At 34.8% G+C, this 23660-nt stretch overlaps 1 protein-coding gene across 1 annotated transcript in view; it reads right to left on the bottom strand.

Moving 5' to 3' along the window:
- The window catches only part of LOC145246119 (uncharacterized), a 222870-nt gene that overhangs the window by 189198 nt on the left and 10012 nt on the right, over positions 1–23660 (bottom strand). The gene's annotated exons all lie outside the window — the stretch shown is intronic.

Raw genomic sequence — 23660 nt, forward strand, 5'->3', positions numbered from 1 at the left:
TGTCGAAAGTGGATTTAATATTATGTCGTGACAGGAAAAAATTCTCTGAGTAGCATTTAATATACACGTGTTTACGTTGATCAAAATTTCAAAGTTTGATATGAACTAATCTGTTTAGAACTGAATCTCTCATAATGGGGGAAATGTTCAGGCGATAATGCATTGAATGTTCGACGTTTTTATGTCAATAACGTGGTTAACACAGTACTAGCTGGAACCAACTTGCTTGTGTTCAAGTAAAGTGCAGAGAGGTAGAAAGATTAGGACTGACAGGGTTCAAACTCATTGAATTCAGCTTACGGGCATGTTGCACCTGCATGCTAGGAGGGGTCACGAGGCTGGTTAATGCATTTTGAGTGCGAACCGGTTAACAGTATTTTACCACCCCAAACATACACCTTAAAATAGAGGATGCACATGCGTTTCTAGTCAGATAGTTAGAAGACAGCCAGAGATTTCTTTTAGTCAGACTAGGATCAGTCAGTCCGAATGAGACAATCTTGATTTACCATGAGAAAATGGGGAAAAAAGAAAGAGATCTGAATCGATTCAGCGATGCAGAGGCCTTGTCAACGTGGGAAAATCTGAAATCGAGACTTTCTCCAAATAACAATATCCAAGTCGTGTTTTTGGGAACATGCATGAATTGTCATGAGAGGGGGGGGGGGGGCACCGACCGAAGAAAGGAGAAAAAGGCATGTGTCTTAAGATCTCCTTGTTTGTCACAGACACACACACACACACACACACACACACACGCACACACACACGCACACACACACATGACTGTATATACACATGTGCACATACCAAGACAGATGATCACGGCCATGTCATAATTATAAATATAAGATTAAATACACTCCCCTCCCCCAGGTATATAACGCCCGTCTTTCTTCAACAACGTCTCCAGTCGTTTGGACATTCAGCTCGTCGAAACTGGGCTGCGATTGGTCGAGATGCAGTGTGTGCTAAGGAGGAAGCCAGTCAAATCTGACCTAGATGATAGCCGCTAGAAGCATATGTAAAAGTAAGTTTTCATATTTTCTTCTGAGATCGTGGGAAAAACTCAAATATACAATAACTAAATATTACCATAGGGAATAAAAGTTATTTTTCTACTAACTTGGCTCATTTTTTTTTTTTTTTTTTGTTTGGAAGTAGTTTTAAATGCTCATTATTTCATCTAAAATATTCGGTTTTTACGAGCTGTTACCAACAACATGGCTGTTTAGATTCTTATTCATGGGAATATGCAAATTTTGTATCTATTATTACAGAAACAATTCTCTATTGAATATTGTTTGGTTGGTGCAAAAATAATGTCATTTTTATGCATAGTCGACATAAAAAAAACATTATTTTAGCAACAACGTAATATATATATATATATATATATATATATATGTATATATATATATAAATATATATATATAAATATATATATAAATATATATAAATATATATATATATATATGTATATATATATAAATATATATATATAAATATATATATAAATATATATAAATATATATATATAAATATATAAATATATATATATAAATATATATATATATAAATATATATATGTATAAATATATATATATAAATGTATATATATATAAATATATATTAAGTAATGTGATTTATAATTTAAAATTTAAAAATTTAAAAAAATTTTAAAATTTAAAAATCAAATTTTAATTAAATTAAAAATCAGTTTCATGAGAAGGAACAACAACAAAATCAATTATCTGTACGATCGTTTCGGAAATCCGTGCTTTTTATTGTGGTATACATGAAGTTATTGCTTGGCTTGTTGCTGGATCTCAACATTTTGAACCGAGAGAGAGACATAGCTGTCGTACAAAGCTAAGACTCTGTAACATCATCTGTGTACAGATACTCCCTCAGGCATTTGTCTATTAAAATGGTCCTGTGGCGATGGAAGTCATTTTTGGGCTCATGGACTTTAAGTGTCTGAGGGAGTGGCACTCGTCTGACAAGACGTTGCAATCATTATGTATGTATGTGTGTATGTATGTATGTATGTATGTATATGTGTATGTATGTATGTGTGTATGTATGTATGTATGTATGTATGTACGTTGCAATCATCATATATATATATATATATATATATATATATATATATATATATATATATATATATATATAGTAGCGTCCAAAACCAAGGGACAAAATTTTAAAACCTTATATTTGTTAGAAATAGCACTGTGAAAAACTGAAATTTTGACAACTTGTAGTCGTTATCATCCATAATAACATACTAAAATTTGAAATCATTTTCAAAGGATAGAAAAACAATTATAACAATTATTTATTTATTTTCAAAATAGGAACGTCCAAAAGTAAAGAACAAAATTGAGAAAAACAATGTAAACAGTATGCTATATTCAATTTTTTTGATTTCCTCTAAAGAATAAGTCTTACTTAGTCATTTGTAAACGTTGCATCAGCCGGCACCATGGCGAAACGTCAAAAACTTGATTACTCTGTGAGACAAGCTATTCTAACAAATATTAGGTTTTAAAATTTTGTCCTCTAGTTTTGGACGCTACTGTATATATATATATATATATATATATATATATATATATATATATATATATATATATATATATATATATATATATATATATATGTACTGATTTCAAAAGTTAAAAAAAAATGATCTGGGTGCCATTAGCTAGAATCAAAACCAAAATATTTAGCGCTTCAGCCGTGATATCGACTAATAGATAAGAAAGATTCGAAATTAAACCACTTTAAGCTATGATTGAATTTACGCATGCGCAAAAGTAATAGAAATATGTCAGCAATTTAAAATGAACATTTTTGTATTTCAATTTGCTGACATACGCGTTATTCATCCATCCAAACAAAGATTTCACTCGTTATAAATCATCCTTGGTGTATGATCACTAGGGCTATAACAACAGCATATTCTTTTCGTTGTTTTGATTCTCGAGTGTGTATCTGTTGATATTTTATATGTTTTTTATATAGAGTGATGTGGTTCTCAGTTGATTAACTGTGGTTAACTGTGTCGGATATATACTCGAGAGTCAAAACAATGATAAGAATACTCTGTTGTCATAGCTCTAATGATTACTAGTTCCTGTTCATTTCAGTGTTATGTGATCAGTAGTTTAACGGTTTATCGGTTAAATATTTACATTCACACACACACACACACACATGCATGTACTATTTTATTATTATTTGATTTTTGATTTTTTTTTTTCTGTTTGTTGGTTTCATTGCACGATCTCCTTTTCTTCGAATAAATCAAAATGTTATTTGCCATTTTTTCTTTTTTTTTTTCTTTTTTTTTTTTGATATTTTTATTTCTTTTTTTTTTTGTTATTTATTTGATCGCTTTTTTTTTTCTTACAATTCTTTATTTTTTTCTCTTGTGCTGTAAAAAGAAAACAGAAAATATGCGTCATGACTGAACCCGACCAGTCAACCAAAAAAAAAAAAAAAAAAAAAAAAAGAAAGAAAAAGAAAAAAAAGAAACCAAATGCAGGCGACCATATAAAAATGGAAACGCCTTCAAAAACTCTAATCGAAGAAAGTCTTTCCTGCGAATAAAGCAAACAATAACGAGTCAAACAATGACAGCGCACCTGCGGGAGAAAAAGTGTGAGTGACCTTATCGATATCTGTAACAGAGCGCAAATGCGCATGCGCAAATGCGCATATGCAAATGCCGAATCGTGTGCGATGAAAAAGACTATATAGACTTTTGTCATTTATTTGTTATATGCTCTGTAGTTACATCGAGCTTTCTAAATTAAAGGATTGGTATAAATAAATAAGGAAATATAACTGAAGAAACATATTTCCATATATATATATATATATATATATATATATGAGTCATCATTTATCAAGACTTAGAGCCACTCGAGGATAGGGGTTAACGAAATGATGAAGAGTATTGTGAGAGGATTGAAAATGACCAACAGAAATCAAACTTTATTCATTCCGTTCGTCATCAACAAATATTTTTCATTTATAATCAAAGTATTTGTGGATATTGGATTTGAAAAAAAAAAAAAAAAAAACACATTGTAGTCTGATGGGAAGCACACTCGTGATAATGTGTTTCACACATTGGAATTTGTTAGCGTGACGCTTGTAACAATCGTCCTGCGTGTGTGCCTACGATTCGGGGTGACGTGATTCAAGCGTTTAGATGTTATTTAAAAATATCCTTTGGTCTGTCACGTTAAAGTTTGAACGTTTGTAACACTAAACACACAATTTGAATGGACGCATAAATCGAATTCCGAATCGTGTGCGATGAAAAAGACTATAAAAAGAGCGTGTTCACAGATGGAAGATCACCTTACAGACGTGGGTGACGTTCGAGAGAACGTTTGAGAGCATGCTCGAAACTATGTTTGAGACTACACAGAGAAGAATGGTCTTCATGTGGAGTCTGCATTTCGTGTCTACATGCTTATTCTTCACAGCCTCGCTTTCTGACTTGAAGCACGTCTGTTCACTTCCATGACCAAACTCAAACTCTACTTCTTTCTCAAACCTTCCCGACCTCTTGACCTCACTTCCATTACGTCATCATTCAAAAAGTACACGTATCTCAACGTGCGACCTTTCCATATATGCTTGCTCAATGTTATTTTGTTTATTTAACCTAGCTAATTTACGTGACATCCTCAGCTAAAACCCATTGCTACACTTTATTCTGTAAACAATAAATAACTCCCAATATAAACTATTTTAACAATATCACTGGATAGATAGATAAATAGATAGATAGACAGATAGATCGATAAAAAGGGTAATTTAACTTTTATCAATGTTATTATATAACAGAAGCACGGTCATGGTTTCTTCGGAGAAAGTAGCGAGAAATAAATGTCGTTACAAAAAGAAAAGAAAGTACAGATATGTGTTCATTTATTTTCCCCTCGTGCCTGTTATAGAGTGTGGTGTCTCCAGCAAATATACCCATCTCAGAAACAATTTATCAGGGAGGTCATTTATGAATATTAGGAATAATAAAGGTCCAAGGATAGACCCCTGGGGTATTCCTGCATTTATATCATATTATTTAGATGTACACGTGTGGAGGACAACCTGAATTTTTCTCTTATTTAATAAGGATTTAATTACATTATGTATTCTTCCAGTGATACCATATGATCTAATTTTCCTTAGAAGACCATCGAGCCATACCCCGTCAAACCCTTAGATATATCGAGGGCTACCGCTCTACCCTCCCCTGTTACAACGTGTTGGGTCTACGTGTGTAAATGTGGTTAACGGCACACATCGGCAACTTTACCAAATAAATCAATCTTCTTCTCATCTAGTTACTAACAACGAATTTTGCGTTTTGGCTAGGAGTAATGTGTAGCACCTGTTCTAGTGCTACACTTGATATGCCCTGTCCTTGATCAGTAAAGGAGCGGTCCTTCTAGACTGAGGCAATCTTTACTTTTGGTTTCTATCCAGAGTGTCTTTTTCTGGGTAACATTATTTTCTCCACGCTAAAAACTTATGATGATGAGGCAAGTAATTATTTTTTATATTATTTTTTTTTTGTTTTTATTTTTTATTCGAATCCTTTGTATATTTATTTATTCTTTTGCAGACTGTTATCCTCATCTTCATAGTTATTGTTGTTTCACCACATTCCGGCCAAATCATCCTCTGGCCTTCTTCAGGTAATTAACCGCAACGAGATAGAAATTTGGATTTGTGTGCCAGAGAGAAAGTTTTCTCTTGCTAAAATCTTTAAAAAAGAAGAAAAAAGAAAAAAAAAAGAGCCTACAGAAGTGAAGCCGACAGCCCAACCCGCAAATTAGGCGTAAGATGACGTGAACATTACAGTCTTACCCTATTGTTTTTCTCCCCATTCTTCCTAATAGCGACAGCAGCGACTGCTACGAAAAATTCCGCTAGCACGCCGACACACCTCGAAAAAAAAAAAAAAAAAAAAAAAAAAAAAAAGAGACAAATAATGTATGGATTCTTTGAGCATGATTTCGATTATTATACTCAAATATCTTTTCAAAATTGTCTTTATGTAAAAAAAAAAAAAGTCCCCAAAATACGTTTACTTTAAACAGATTAAAAATTATCATGTCGATGTATTTTTTTTAACGTTTGAAAGGAAAGTCTATTTCACAGTGACAGGCCCGAACTGACCAACCCAGAAGTTAAACACTATCATATCACAGAGGTGCTGCTATGATGCTACCATTTTCAGTGTCATGAGTTGACTGGTGAAATTAATCAGATTTTTAATTAATTAAACAGATTAAAATGGACTAATTTAATTAATTAAACAGATTAAAATGGACTAATTTAATTAATTAAACAGATTAAAATGGACTAATTTAATTAATTAAACAGATTAAAATGGACTAATTTAATTAATTAAACAGATTAAAATGGACTAATTTAATTAATTAAACAGATTAAAATGGACTAATTTAATTAATTAAACAGATTAAAATGGACTAATTTAATTAATTAAACAGATTAAAATGGACTAATTTAATTAATTAAACAGATTAAAATGGACTAATTTAATTAATTAAACAGATTAAAATGGACTAATTTAATTAATTAAACAGATTAAAATGGACTAATTTAATTAATTAAACAGATTAAAATGGACTAATTTAATTAATTAAACAGATTAAAATGGACTAATTTAATTAATTAAACAGATTAAAATGGACTAATTTTATTAATTAAACAGATTAAAATGGACTAATTTTATTAATTAAACAGATTAAAATGGACTAATTTAATTAATTAAACAGATTAAAATGGACTAATTTAATTAATTAAACAGATTAAAATGGACTAATTTAATTAATTAAACAGATTAAAATGGACTAATTTAATTAATTAAACAGATTAAAATGGACTAATTTAATTAATTAAACAGATTAAAATGGACTAATTTAATTAATTAAACAGATTAAAATGGACTAATTTAATTAATTAAACAGATTAAAATGGACTAATTTAATTGATTAAACAGATTAAAATGGACTAATTTAATTGATTAAACAGATTAAAATGGACTAATTTAATTGATTAAACAGATTAAAATGGACTAATTTAATTGATTAAACAGATTAAAATGGACTAATTTAATTGATTAAACAGATTAAAATGGACTAATTTAATTAATTAAACAGATTAAAATGGACTAATTTAATTAATTAAACAGATTAAAATGGACTAATTTAATTAATTAAACAGATAAATATGGACTAATTTAATTAATTAAACAGATTAAAATGGACTAATTTAATTAATTAAACAGATTAAAATGGACTAATTTAATTAATTAAACAGATTAAAATGGACTAATTTAATTGATTAAACAGATTAAAATGGACTAATTTAATTGATTAAACAGATTAAAATGGACTAATTTAATTGATTAAACAGATTAAAATGGACTAATTTAATTGATTAAACAGATTAAAATGGACTAATTTAATTGATTAAACAGATTAAAATGGACTAATTTAATTGGTCAAATAATTAATTTTCAAATTGTTCTTCCCAGCATCTTCCCTGCAACCTCTCTCCTACAGAAGAGACGTTGCGAGCTTGTCTTTGTTTTATCGTTATTTCTATGGCAAGTGCTCGGCTGAGCTCCAATCTTTGGTCCCCCCATGCCAATCTTTTACGAAAAACAACCGTCTAGCTGAAACCACTGTCAATAATTTTCCCCACTCTTTATCTGTGCTTAAATCAAAACGTAGATTCCATGAACAAGGCTTCTTTCTTAGAACTGCACGCCTGTGGAACTCTGTTCCGCTTGCCTGTTTCCCACTTGACTACAATTTGGACGTCTTCAAGTCCAACATAAACAAATTCCTGATGAACCGCCCCCTTAAGTAATGACACCTTATCAAATCCCCAATACTAACTATTACTACGATACTATCCCACTGATTAGTGTACACGCAATAACCCTTATCCCCGAGTCGCTTCCGCACCTTGATAAGTGGTGACCCCCATGTAAAAAAAAAATTACTGAATCATTTGAATTTGAATAAATAATAGAATTTGAAAATCAGTGAAAACGAAAAAAAGAAAGGAAAAGAAAAGAAAAGAAAGGAAAAGAAAAGAAAAGGTCACTAAATACAGATACGTTGAAATAAAACAACAGAGTTGGTAAAAGAAAAACAAAATCATTTAGATTTCTAATAAAAATGAAAATGATAAAAGTGTCAACCTTTTGCCAGCGGAGTTAACCTGCTAACCTTTTGCCAAAAGCAAAATAATTGCAAAAAGATATACGAAGTTATCAGAAAACAAAATGATTTAGTATATTATTTTAATTGCAATTCATTGAGATGAGTATTATTTATTAATTTTATTTATTGCGGACTATTATCATTGTTAACATTGGACTTGAAGACATCCAAGTTGTAGTCCGGTGGGAAGCAGGAAGACGGAACAGAGTTCTACAGGCGTGCAATTCTAAGAAAGAAGCTTTGTTCATGGAATCCGCGTTTTGATTTAGGCACATATATAGAGTGGGGGAAATTTTTCACAGTGGATTCGGCTAGACGGGTGTTTTTCATGAAAGATTGGCGAGGGGGGACCAGAGATTGGAGTTCAGAGGAGCACCTGCCATGGAAATAATGATAAAACAAGGATAGGCTCGCAACGTCTCTTCTGTGGGAGAGAGGTTGCAGGGTAGAGAAAAGGGCATCCCCCACTAAGCCACAAAGTCTATTTTGTACTCTGTCAAGGTAGGATAGGCTGTTTTTAGCAGCTCCTGCCCAGATATGGCAACAATATTCCATCCTTGGGTGGAATACTGTTGCCATATCTTCTACTTTAAAGCTCCATTGTAACAGCAACAAGATCAAGCTGGAGAAGGGCAGCAAGAAAAGGTGACAACATCTCGCCACAAAGCTTTTCACAGCCTGCCTCTAAGATGCGATAATCAGTCAAATTATGTATGAGGGTAGGGGAGTCAATATCGATGGTGAACACCTGTCACATCTCCTTTACTGATGATATAGCACCGATGACGTACTCTTCTCGGAAACTAAACGACATTCACTCTAAAAGCAAACCGGTTGGCCTTAGCGTGCATCTTGGGAAGATTAAAGTGATGTTGAACCGGCACGCTGCCAAGTCACCAATAATTGTTGATGGAAAGACCGTTGAGGAAGTTGAAAGCTACATCTACTTGGGAAAGAAAATTACGAAAGATGGAGATCTCCTTCCTGAGATAAAGAGAACGATAGCATTGGGAGCTTTGGGGGAAGTGGAAGAATATCATGAGAAGCCGAAAAGCAAATATGTCAATCAAAGGAAAGATCTTCAATGAATATATACTACCTGTTATGATCTACAGTAGTGAAACATGGGCTCTGACAACTCGCCAAAGTGAAATCTTGGCAGTAACACAAAAAAAGATAGAGAGGGTAAGATTAGGCATCACTCTACAAGACAGAAAGACAAACATCTGGATCTGTTAACAAACAAGAGTTATTGACATTAATATTGCCATCAAAACATCCAAACACACAGCTAAACAACATGACAACAGATGGTCCATCAGGACAACGGAGTCGACACCTCGTGAACATAAGAGGCCAAAAGGAAGACAAAGAACGAGACGAAGGGATGACCTGGTACAACACATGGGTCCCAAATGGCAGCAGTTAGCTCGGGGCAGAGATAGATGTCTAAAGTTAAGGGAGGGATTCCTCATTAAGTGAAAAACCCTTATTGATTGTTTAAAATGGGGTTAGCCAGGAATTGTCCACTGTGTAGTTGTGTTGAACGAGATTACATGAGAGATAATCTTTTTGTGTTTCAGCTTTTATAGTGTCCGATCTTAGCGCCACCTAGTGTGATGAAAAGAGAGATTCTTAAAAGTCCAGGTGCCCTCTCGTGCCTGAATGTGCGGAAAGTTGCGTACTATTACAAATCTTTTTTTTATGGTCCTAAACAAAAGAGAAACAGTCATTTTCTCAAGTGCACCATTGTCACGTGAGTGTTTAAAAAAGAATTTTAACCGCAAAAGTCGAGTTAACGAGAGGGAATACAAATATTCTCGCGTTTATTGAATTCTTTTGTGGTTTAGGATATTTGTTATCGATTTTCAGACAATAATCTTAGTTTGGCATGAGAAAGACCTACTTTTTTTTCTTCCGCGATGACGTAAAAATGAAAAAAAAAAAAAAATTTAGTTTAATGTAAAAAATGTTTCAGAAAAACATTTTTTCAAATATCTCTATATTAATACCGTAGTAGCTTTAACGTACGTACGTACGTGTGTCACGGTTTCCAGATTATAAATTATTCGATGGAGAGATCTTATTTATTAAAAAGGAGGATAGAAGGTGACAACATACCACAAACATTAAATTATTATACAGATACACTAACTTAATGTTCGCAGCATGCTACCACCATTTACCCCCCCCCCAATAAATAGGATCTCCCAATCACCGAAGACCCAATGTAAAAAAAAAAAAAAAAATTAAATAAAATTAAATAATGTCGGTTTTGGGCCGTATGTGAAACTAAAATATACCTTCTTGGTCTTCTGGTTATATCCAAGCGTAGTATCTGTTCTGTCTATAGATGGTATAATGATATAGTGGGGTTTCCATTCGCACCCGGCGTCCATACGATGGAAATATGTCACAGACTCCTATAAGGATACTGGAGATAAACCGTAACACTCGGATATATTCTGGCACTACAATAACCAAATTACTTAGATAAATAATTTACAATTTTTAACAAAAGGACCACAATAATATCGCAGGGTCTCCCTTCACGATGAACGTCCACAGAATGCCTAGTAGCAATATATTACATATGAAAGATGCGGCTGTGGAATTTCCACAGGTCCTGCTAGTCTAGATTTATTTTTAGGACTTTTCCCTCGGCACCAAAATCAACAGAGTATATACCATTTCTGAAATGGCGTTTTTCGTGTTGATTGCGGTATGATGATGGTCCTGTGCAGTTCTAGGTGGTCCACCCTCCCAGGCTTTGCAGTCTCTCTTTTTAGAAGGGGTTAGTTTATTGCTAATCACATTTTTTTTTTTTTTTTTTTGCAGACCAGAGTGCTGCTTCTCGAGGGTGGTGGTTCCTCAATCCCACTTTCCGGCCTGCTGTCGTATTTCTTGCCGTGGGAGAGAGAATTAAATACCCATCTTTTACTAGATGTCCTAGCCAGCTATCACTTCGCAGTTTTCTCAAACCAAAGATGGTCGAACGTTGTCATTATCAGAAACTGATTTCTTTCTCATTTTCAATAATTTACACCAATATTATTCAGTTCTTTTAACTGATTAGTTTTACAACTTTTCCTATATATATTCATAGCTAACCATAACCCTAACCCTAAGCCCTATCATTCAAGAGATTATGGAATCCATTTTATCAACAGTTTTGTTTCTATATTATTGATTATTCATATTATTTGGATTCTTCGGACTACTGTTTTCATCTTAGGTGTTACGAGGGGCGTGCAATAAGTAATGTCCCTGACCCACTTCTCATAGCAGTAGACTTGGCACAGTTATTAGTCTTCGTCTACATAGGAACAACCCAGAGTTATGCATTTCTCCCATCGTTTCATGCAGCTCTGGAGACCGTTTTAGTAGAACACCCCAGGTTGGTCCTCCAACCACAACGTGACTTCAGAAATCAAGGCTGCATCATCTGGGAAACGCTTTCCTTTCAAAAAAAAATTCATGGCTGGGAAGAGGTAAAAGTCAGAGGAGGCAAGGTCAGGAGAGTAGGGAGGATGGGGAAGGATTTCATAACCACACGCCCGTGTTTCTGATCTGGCGACATGCAAATTGTGGACCAGAGCGTTGTCCTGCAGGAGGAGGGTACCTTTGCTAATCTTGCCTCGTCTCTTGATTTTGATAGCTTCCCTTAATTTCCTCAAAAGTGAAGCATAATAGGCTCCCGTAATTGTGGTACCCTTTGCCAGGAAATCTGTCATCACTACTCCGTCCTGATCCCAGAAGACTATGAGCATGACCTTGCCAGCGGAGGGGTGCACCCTTACCTTTTTTGGAGGTGGTGAGACCAAGTGCTTCCACTGCATTGACTGGGCTTTGGTCTCTGGATGATAGTGATGGACCCAGGTTTCATCCTGTGTAATCAGTCTTTTGAAAAACTTTGACTCATCTTCTTGCACATCTCCAAATTCATCCTCGAGCACTCAATGCGTTCTCGCTTCTGGAATGGCATGAGCAACCTGGGAATCCATCTGGCAGACACCTTATGCATATGCAAATGGTCATGAATGATAGTTCCCACAGACCCTGTACTAATCTTGACATCTTGGGCTATTTGGCGAATAGTAATGCGCCGATCTTCCAACATGACAGCCTCAACTTGACGGACAGATGCCTCATCAATGGCAGAAGGGGGGCGACCGGGTCTGGGAGCTGTTTCCACAGACTTCCGGCCATGTTTGAATTCATGATGTCAGCGTTTTACAAGGTCATATGATGGGGCATTATCACTATAAGTTTCTTTCATTTCACCAAAAGTCTCCTGTGATGTGCGTCCTTTCAAATACAAAAACTGGATCACTGCGCGACATTCAACAGGCTCCATTTCACACCTGACTCAGTTCAAACACCTGAAGCGTATTTTACAACCGAGCAATGCCGGGCGGCCTGCTAGTATATATATAACTTACTTAGTTATAGTTTTTTTTTTTTTTTTTTTATTTATTCATTTTTTTTTTTATATATATATTTTTTATATTAGTATAAATTGTAACCGTATTATTTTACATTTTTTTAATTATCCACTGGAGAGCCATGTATTTAACAGCTGTCTTGTTTTTAAATCTCCAAAACAGCTACATGGTAAGCAGTTGATGATCCCCGTTTTCTATTTCCTAAATTTAAGGTTTCCTCTTTTCATCTTTATATGGTTACATTCTCTTGTAAAATCTTGAGAAATCGGCTGATGCAAGTGCTAAGTCGATTTAACAATTTTAGTTAAGGCTTTTTTTTCTCTTCTCCTGATATAAATGAATTAATTCTTTTTTATAATTATAAACTTTTTAGAAATCGGATTATGTAGGTGTTAAGTTTCCGATAATTTAAAGTTGCTATTTTTTCAGGGAATTTAAACTGCATTCTTCATTTTTAGTATTACATTTTTTTTTATTCAAAGCTACTTCAGAATACATACATATATATATATATATATATATATATATATATATATATATATATATATATATCCCAGATCATACGGTATCACTGGAAGAATACTTAACATAATTAAATCCTTCTTAGATAAGAGCAAATCCAGGTTGTCCTCGACGGTCGTACATCTAAACAATATGATATAAATGTGGGAGTGCCTCAGGGGTCTATCCTTGGACCTCTATTATTCCTAATATTCATAAATGATCTCCCTGACAGAAATGTCTGTGAGATGGGTATATATGCTGATGACACCATGCTCTATAACAGACACGACAGGAAAACAAATAAACACATATCTAAAGAAATGGCGGAAACACTAGAGGATGACCTCCAATCTGTAGTAGAATGGGAACAAAAATGGATGGTCACATTCAATGCTGCCAAGACTAAACTTGTTTCCTTCAATAACTGCAAGAAACCTTCTCTACTACCAATAGCAATGACCAAAGATTCTTTATCTGAAAGCACATCTTTTAAACTTCTCGGCATAACGTTCACAGGAAACATGAGTTGGAACAATTACATTGAGAGCATTGTCAGGACCGCTGCAAAAAAGGTAGGCTCTCTCTACTGTGCTAGAAAGCTACGAACGCCTGAAAGTATCCTGTACATCTATAAGGCCACCATTCGTCCATGTATGGAGTATTGTTGTCATATTTGGGCTGGTGCATCTGCTACTAGTCTCTCACTCCTAGACAATGTTCAAAAAAGAGTCGCCAACCTGATAGGTCCTGAACTGTCATTCAAGCTTCAGCCTCTGTCCCATCGACGAAATGTAGCATCCCTCTGCCTGTTCTACAAGTACTTTAACGGTGTATGTTCTGACGAACTGCAAGCACTTGTACCCCCTCTACGTAAATACCCCCCGACAAACCCAACAAGCAGTAAAATCCCACCCCTTCACAGTAGAGATCCCCAGTAGTTTCTTCCTGCTTCCCTAAACTGTACTGACATGCAGAAGTTCAAGTATAACGTGAACCGACATCTTGCTGCCCAACTCCCCACCTAGTACCCCTGTAGCCTGTGTCCCTAATAGTAGCCCCCTATATCAAAGTGGCAATGTGCCTTGTTTGGGGTGAAAATGTAATAAATATATATATATATATATATATATATATATATATATATGTTAATTTTTATTATTTTTCATCACTTACCTGATGATGACTTATGGAGGTCGAAAACGTTCGTGAATTCAGCAAATTTCTTTTTACACTCAAACAGAATGTTCAGAAATTAGTCCATCCAAAAAAAAATGGATTTCAACGAAACGCACATAAAGGAGAAAATGCCACCTAAGTATATTAATATATATATACATTTGGCCTTCAGGCTGGGATCAAAGTGTAGTATCTATTCTTCAGATGCTGCACTTAAGATAATTTGTACCAGTCAATGGAGGGGAAACCCCCTATACTGGGACAATTATTATTTTTGGCAACCAGAGTGCCCCCTTTTTGCCTACTTTTAGAGGAGCTGGTTTTTACCCCACATTAAAAACGGCCTTGTGCCTAATTTGCTTTGGTGGGGAAGCAAATAAATACATTAAATAAATATATATAAAAGTTTTTTAATTTTTTTTCATAATATTATTATTTTGTATTCCTGCACGTCACCAATTAAAAACGAATAAAGAAAAGTTATAAGCTTTTATACTTTTCGCATTCTTTTTTATTCATATATATATATATATATATATATATATATATATATATATATATATATATATATATATATATATAAAGCTGAATGTCTGTGTGTTTATGTGTGTGTGTCTGGTCACGAATAGGCTCCTATATGGTTGACTATTTTAAAAAACTAATGACATATAATGATAGATGTATCGAGACACAGGAATAGGTATGTTTGATCTGGCATAATGATGATTCATAAAAATTGTGGGGTCTGCATATGCGCCTGGTCCACAAAGTATAAAAATAAAAAATTTAAAAATTAAAAAAAAAAAACCTTTACAAGTGTTTTTGGTATAGATGTACATAAGAATACTTTGATAAGTATGTTTTAACTTAAATAGGGATGATATAATAAAATTGTGGGGTCTGCATTCGCACCTGGCCTCCATAGAATGGAAATAGGCACAAACTTTAATAAAGACTTTTCATATCTATCTGAGTATACTTTGATAATTATGTTTCAGTTTGAAGAAATATGATATAATAAAATTATGGGGTGTTCGTTCGCGTCTGACCTCCATGGAATGAAAATATGTCACAAAGTTTAACAAGGTTTTTTAATATAGATCCACAGAATATTGTGATAAGTGTTTCAGTGTAAGCAGGTATTGTATGATAAATTATGGGGTTTATCTATTTTATTTTTACTTTCATCATATTTTGCTTTGGTTTTGATACCCCCAAATTCGAAGCTATCTCTTTACAACCCTTCCTTTTCATAACCTATCATACTTTCATAAATCAGAGTCCATTTTCTGAAGGCTGTTTTTGAACCCAGTCAACGGCGGGTACTTTTGCTAGTATATATATATATATATATATATATATATATATATATATATCGTCTTATTCATAGTATTCCAAATTTTACTGAGTTTATATAATTGAACCCTTCCTTTTCATAACCTATCATGCTTTCATAAATCAGAGCCATTTTCTGTAAGCTGTTTTTGAACCCAGTCAATGATGGGTACTTTTGCTAGTATATATATATATATATATATATATATATATATATATATATATATATATATAGTTTTTGTTGTTGATTTTTTAAACAATATTAAGGTTAACGTCTCCACTTTGGAGATCCAGTGTTTTTTTAGAAAGTCGCCCATTTTTTATTTGGACGTATTTATTATATATTTATGTATTATTTTTTTACCACAGTAATCTATGTACACGTGTTTCTGGGTCCTACCCTTCTTCAGCATAGCTTGACTGTTGTTAGGATTCGAACCCTGGACCTTATGTATTTCAGTCCAGCGTCTTAATCCATTACGCTATGATGCCATAGACAATTTACTGTTTAGTTTTTATCGTTTATCTGTTTACATAGTTTTTGCTGTCGATTTTTTTAAATGACATAAAGGTTAACGTCTCCACTTTGGAGATCAGGTGTATTTTTAGAAAGTCGCCCATTTTTTATTTGGACGTATATTTTATTTATTTATGTTTAAAAACAGTAATCTACGTCCAAATAAAAAATGGGCGACTTTCTGAAAAAAACACCGGAATTCCAAGGTGGAGACGGTAACCTTAATGTCGTTTAAAAAGATCAACAATAAAAACTATGTAACTACTTTGGTATGATTTCAAGTGAGGACCACATCATGCCACCTGACATCTTCGAAGTCGGCTTGAAAGCCAACACCGAAGTGTACCTGGATTTGCTGAAGAGTGTGATGATCCCCTGGTGCAGTCAGATGGCCGTTGGCAAACCCCAGGTGTGGCAGCAGGACTCGGTGCTGGCCCACAAGTCCAAAGAGACCCAGGTTTGGCTTCAGAAAGAGTGCTACAACTTTGTACCCATCTCTTACTGGCCCGCCTTCTCCCCCAACCTGAACCCGCTGGACTTCTTCGTTTGGTGATATGTTGAGAACATCACCAACATGGTCTCTCGCAAAACCAAAGCCAACCTGAGCCATGCTATCCACCAAGTATTCACGAAGCTTCTACCGGTGCTTGTGGAAAAGGCATGCTCCCAGTTTTGTAGCGATGTTAGAGAATGGATCGAGAGAGAGGGAGGTGAGTAAATTATATTGTAGATACGTTGACCGGAAGTGAGGGTCAGCTGATCGGATACGTGTGAGTCACGTGATCAGGTTAGCTGAATCGTCAGAGATTGGGTTTTGACATAGAAGACGATGGACGGCTTAACAGTCGTCTCCTCTCCTTCACTGGGGGAATGGGGGGGGACACTGACGTGTGTGGAAATGAGATCAAGAAGAAACCACGCAAGCCAGAGATTCACTTTCCATCCTTCTGCGAGACATCTGGAAAGTGAATAAAACTATAAAACCAATTCATCGTTTTGGAGTGATTGAATCTTCGTCCAAACAGGTTCCCGTCTCCCCTGCAAGACACGAGATGAATTCAGGTGGACCAACACGACGAGCATGAAGGTATGTCTAAAATACATGTACCACACACCACGGCATATGAACGAATAGACTGAACAACTAGACGATCACACAACGTTCCCCCTTATCTATTCAGTGTAGCTGCCTTCAACCTTGATACTGGTTCAGAACTGCGAGCATGCCTTTTCCACAAGCCCGGGCCAGAGATCGGCGAATATTTGGCGGATGGCGGCGGTCAAGCTGGCGTTGGTGTTGTGGGAGGTCATGTTTGTAATGTTCTCCACGTATGACCAAAAGAAGTAATCCAGCAGGTTAAGGTCGGGAGAGGAGGTGGACCAGTGAGAGGAGGGTACAAAGTCGTAGCACTCCTTCTCAAGCCAAGTCTGGGTTTCTTTGAATTTGTGGGCCGGTGCTGAGTCCGACTTCTACACCCAGAATCTGTCAGCGGCCACTTGATTGCAGTGGAAGAGCACCACACTCTTCAGCACACCCAGGTACATTTTCAAGCCGACTTCAAAGATGTGAGATGGCATGATGTGGCACTCACTTGAAATGAATATAACCGTCGGGTTAAGGTTATTAGATAACACAACAGTTATTAGATAACACAACAGTTATTAGATAACACAACAGTTATTAGATAACACAAGTTACCTGGATTGATTTTTTCAATAACAGTCTTTAAATAAAGCTGTAGTGTTGTTTTCTCTAGGGTGACAACTTTATCGTTCCATCCTGATGAGATGAGAACAATGGAAATAATATTCCGATGAGACAGAGAGATGAAAAAGGAACAAACCAAGTTATATGTCCATCAACGTTTCGTCTTTATTGTAAGACTTCTTCTGGATAAATAAGTGGAAGAAAATAAAATGGCAGTACTTTGCTTGTGACTAATGAGCATGATGCGAGACAAGCAGGTTCGGCCAAAGCGCCTGCAGTCAAAAGTCACGTCAAGAGTGACTGCTGAGGCTTCCCGAATCTTTCACTTGCAGCGCTTCTCCCTCAAATTCTCTGTGTGGGATATGTCAAAGGAGGTAACAGCCTGGTGGACAGTACGTTGCCAGGTAGCACGATCAGCGGCGAGAGTAGACCACTCGAGGTGGTCAATGTAGCAGTCATTGAAGGACTTCTTCAGAGAGTCTTTATATCTTTTCTTCAGTGCCTCTCTGTCATGACGGCCATTGGAGAGTTCGCCATATAGGACTATCTATTTTTATATAGGACTATAGGACTATCTATTTTTATATAGGACTTTCTATATTTAAAAATATACTTGTGAAAAGTATGACTTCGTTCAATTTCATAATGAAAATGTCATTGAAAATTCAAAAAAAAAGTGTTGTGAAGAGAATAAAATTTTTTTAACGTCATATAGCCGTTAATATATTTAAAAAAGATATGATGTAATTTATATTCTTTTTGGAATAAATATAGCAACTATAATTCAAATTGAGGATGCCTAACTGGAATGAAATGAGTGTATTTTTGTTATGTAATTTATTGAGTGAGATTATATATATTCATTATTACAGGGGGTGTGTCTATGTTGTGAGAGAGTTAACCTATGTCTAAAATTAAATTATGTTCTTTAATAAGAGTTTACTTATTAAAATCCTAAATAGAAAAATGAGTACAGAAAGATTGGTGGGCAGAAACTCTGCTACAAGGATGTGATAAAGCGCTACCTGAATATGAACAGGAAATATTGGGAAGAGCAACAGACCGAAGTTGCCTGCGCAGTAGCCTTCACAAAGGAAAGGCAGAAATAGAGGCAAAAATAAAGGCCAACTCTGAACAAAAACATTATCAAAGGCAACAAACCTGGTAACTATTCATGCACTACTTGTGGGGAAACTTTCCACACTGAGCGTGGAATGCTAAAACAGCTATGAAGGAATTTGTGATGATGATGATGATAATGATGACGACGACGACTTATTAATGGCAATAAAATATAGAAACTTTTACGTTGTTTAATTGTGCTTGAATTTTTTTTTTACAGAAGCATCACCACTTATCAAGGCTCAGAGGCCACCCGAGGATAAGGATAAAAGAGTGTACAGTAATCAACTGGACAATATAGTAATCGTTAGTAATGGAAATTCGGTAAATTTGTTAACTTAAGTGGAACGGCTCATCAAGCACTTGTTTAAGTTGGACTTGAAGACAACCAAATTGTAGTCAGCTGGACAGCAGGCAAACGGAAAACAGTTTCACAGTTCTAAGAAATAAACTTTGTTCATGCAATCTACATTAAGGTTTAGTCACAGATAAAGAGTGGGGGAAATTATTGATAGTATTTTCAGCTAGACGAGTGTTCCTCATGAAAGTTTGGTGAGGGGACCATATGTAACCCCACTCTGATGAAGCTCGGCTAGGACCCCTCTTTGTCTGGAAACTCAGCTCAGATCGTCTGGTCCTTCTCTGAGGGTTGTTACATTGAATCCTGTATGCTGAAAGCGAATATTGAAGCTGCAGGAAGAAAGAAAAACAGACACGTGAAATTCTGCTCTACAAGAATTAATTCACAAGCTTATGTACAATGTTTTTACAAATATCGTTCAGTTCTTAGTAAATTTTTTCAAAGTCTCAATCTTCTTCACAGACAGCGTCAGACGTGCAGAGGAGGGTCACGTCTTCAGGGAACGGTGGGCTACTTTGAGTTTTGTGCACAAACTCTTGCTGGAAACTGCTTCGAAAACTCCTCCGGAAACTGACTAATTTCACGCGACATTTGTATTAATAGTGGTGTATGTGGTCGGGGGGGGGGGTGAAAGTCTCCCCAGCCAATCAGATCACGCCACAACACTACGGAACGCCCCCCCAGATTTTGTGGGTGTGCAATTCACCAATTTTGCGATCTGAGATTAACAGATATATTAAATTCCCATGACCCCTAAGGTCATCTCTGTCAGTTTAACATCAGGCTTTTGAGTTCGCTAAGGCCAGACAGTATTATGTTATTGTTCTAAGTTCTTGTCATCAATTTTAAATGCAAAATATATTTCTCTGACTTCCAAACAATATCTATTTTGACAATGAAATAAAATACATATTTATACAGGGTGACCCCCCCAAAAAACGGGCCCCAACTCTAATTAGGCCCCATTTCTTAGTGTTTTGTCCGAATGAAATGAAACTTTGGTCATAACTAGTTTATTATATTCAAAACATCACATCAAAACACTAGGGTCTTTGACCTTTTTTCTCCGTTCTACAGCATATGTTCTAAATCGCCTCCATTTAGCTTTTGTTTTTTTTTGGGGGGGGGGGTCACCCTGTATTCTCTATTTCAAATCCTCGGGATATCTGTCGTTATCCGAGATCGATTAAAGCTATCAGCATAGTTATTCAGCCCTCCTCAGGCCCCTGGGGGGGGATCTAAAGCTCCCCAATGAGGGGCAAATTGCTCCCTCAGGTTGATTATGTGATTACGTCACACATAGATTGGAGCTCAGACGATCATTTGCCATGAAAATAACGATAAAGCAGAGACAGAATTGCAACGAGAAAGAGGTCGCAGAGAGGAAAAAAGGGCATCGCCTATTAGGCTATGAAGTCTATTTTGAACTCTATCAAGACAGGATAAATCGTGTCTAGCAGCTCCTGCCCAGATGTGGTAACAGTACTCAAGAAGTTTCCTTTGCGGTTTATTTGAAATTTGGCCTTCAAGCTAAGATGGAAGTTTCCGATGCTACTCTTGATAATTCGTCTCTGAGACAATTTTTTATTTTTGGTCCCAACCAGAGTGGCCTTTTGCCTTCTTTTCGGGGAGCTGGTTTAACCCCACATTAAAAACGACCTTGTGTCACATTTTGCTTTCAAAAAAAATAATAAATTTGACTATTTTTTGCTTGCTTGAAGTCAAAAGTATAATTAGATACGATGCGATTCATATTCTTTTTGGAACAAATATGTCCGTTATAATTCAAATGTGGATGTGTAACTGAAATTTTAACTATTTTTGTTTCGTTATTTATTGACTGATTATATGTATTAATTATTATAGGTGGTGTTTTTTATAGTGTGAGAGAGTCTAAAATTAAATTATGTTCTTTTAATAGAAGTTTACTTATTAATGGCGATGCATTATAGAAACTTTCACGTTGTTTAATTGCGCGTGAATTTGCGGCAAGCCCTGATTCAAGAAGTCTTCGTCGCGGTTTATTTGAAATAAATTTAACTATTTTTGCTTGTTTGAAGTCAGAAGTGTGATTCGTTGCAGCGTATTCATGGTACAGTGAATAAAGCACTTGTTAAAATGCACTCGTGATTTTTTTTTTTTTTTTTTTTGATACCCTTAACACCCAAGCGATTATGGAGTGTTTCTGCCAGCAGTTTTTCCTCTCCTTTCAAGGTTTATATCACAACCAGCAGGGTTTCCTGGCGTTGTGACGTTACTAGTCTCAGTCTGTTCTAGAAACACAATCATGGCATGCGTTCTTCAAAATTATCTGATCTGTCCCCTGCTTCTTTTGTTTCAGCTCGTTTGAATGAGAGGTCTAGTGGTCTTCATCAATTCACTGTTACAAAACCTCATTATAATATTTGTGTTGATATATTTTTTTCTAACATATTTACGGTTTTGTCTCCAAATATAGTTACGTTTCCTTTTTTAAATGTAGTATATTTAAATATACTTTATTTACATATACTTTATTTAAATATACAGAGTTGATTTTCTGTAGGCTGTTATTGGACCCAGTCAACGACGGGTACTTTTGCTAGTATATATATATATATATATATATATATATATATATATATATATATATATATATATATATATATATATATATATATTGTACGGCAAAAATATGTGCGCGCTTGCGCGTACAAAAAATCAATATTTTATTTTATTTATAATAATAATAATAATAATAATAATAATAATAATAATAATAATAATAATAATAAAGATTAGCTTCAATTTCATTACATTTCTACCCCCGTTTATGCACGCGGTTTAAACAATATGGCCGCTACTTCACATGACGACATAACATGCGGAAAAGTATGTTTGCAATATCAGGAAAACTAGTTACTAGCCTCAATTGTAAATGCGATATTCGTTTTCAGCACACTGGAATAACCTAGAAACAAGTTTTTAAAGGTAGGTTGTTATTAAAAGTTTGACTCATGTCTAGGTAACCTACATCTAAAATTTCAAGTGTTTAGACCAAAAATTGACAGAGGAGTTTGGTAGAATCTGCAAAGGTCAACTCTTTCAACTTTGTCAATCAAAATTTCGTCTAAAAACGGATAAAAAAAAACTTGCTGCATGTCTGAAAACCGTTTATGCAAAATTTCAAATGTTTAGATTCAAAATGAGTGAATAGTTTTCTAAAGACAGCAATCTTGACCCTTTAATATTTATTGTTTTGGGCTCAAATGTCTATGTAACCTACATCTAAAATTTAAAGTGTTTAGACCCAAAATTGGCGGAGGAGTTTGGTAGAGTTTTCAAAGGCCAAATCGTCGAATTTTTACTTTTGACAATCAAGTTTTTGACTGAAAACAGATTAAAAAGATTTTTCCAATTCTTATGTGACATCTCAAGTCTGTAGACTGAAAATCGACAGAGTAATTTGGTAGAGAAATGCACACACACACATACACACACACATATACATACACACACACATACACACACACACACATACACACACACATATACACACACAGAGACAATTTCACTTTTATAGATATATAGATTTTATGTTCCAAATCCACAATGAAATGAAATTTATCGTTATTGTATATTTCAAATGTAATACCCACCCACCCACCCTCGCAAAAAAAAAAAAAAAAAAAAAAAAAAAACAGAAATCGCCATGTTGTGGGACCCGTTTTGTTTATGAATTTGTTATGAGAAATAGTTTCATAAATTTAAAAAAATTAAATTTATCGTGTTACTTTATGTTTCAAATTTTATTTCCTCCCCCCCCCAAAATATGAATTTGTCATGTTTGTCCCACTCCCGCACCCCTCTCAATCGCCAAACTTGAAAAAAAAAAAAATGCTAGGGCTGACATGTCTCGTTGAACGCTAGGTGGCCAAAAAGTGGGTGCTCATTTTAATTTGAATTTATATAGAAAAGTAATCCCCCATACTAAAATGTTAAATTTTATGTTTGTTTGTTTTTTGTTTTTTTTTTTCAAAATTTCTCCTTTCAAATTATTTATAAAGACAGTTTAAACGTATTATGCAAAAAATAAAGTAGATCTTCATTTTGTTTTTAGGGGTTAAACGATGCTGAGTCACGTCGTAAAATTTAGGCTATGGCGTTCATATCAAATTTAAAATTAAAAACCCGGATGTTATGCTTACTGCCAACTATGACTGGT

This window comes from Euprymna scolopes, chromosome 23, assembly GCF_053919585.1.
Source record: "Euprymna scolopes isolate OS-2025 chromosome 23, ASM5391958v1, whole genome shotgun sequence".
NCBI classification, from domain to species: domain Eukaryota; kingdom Metazoa; phylum Mollusca; class Cephalopoda; order Sepiida; family Sepiolidae; genus Euprymna; species Euprymna scolopes.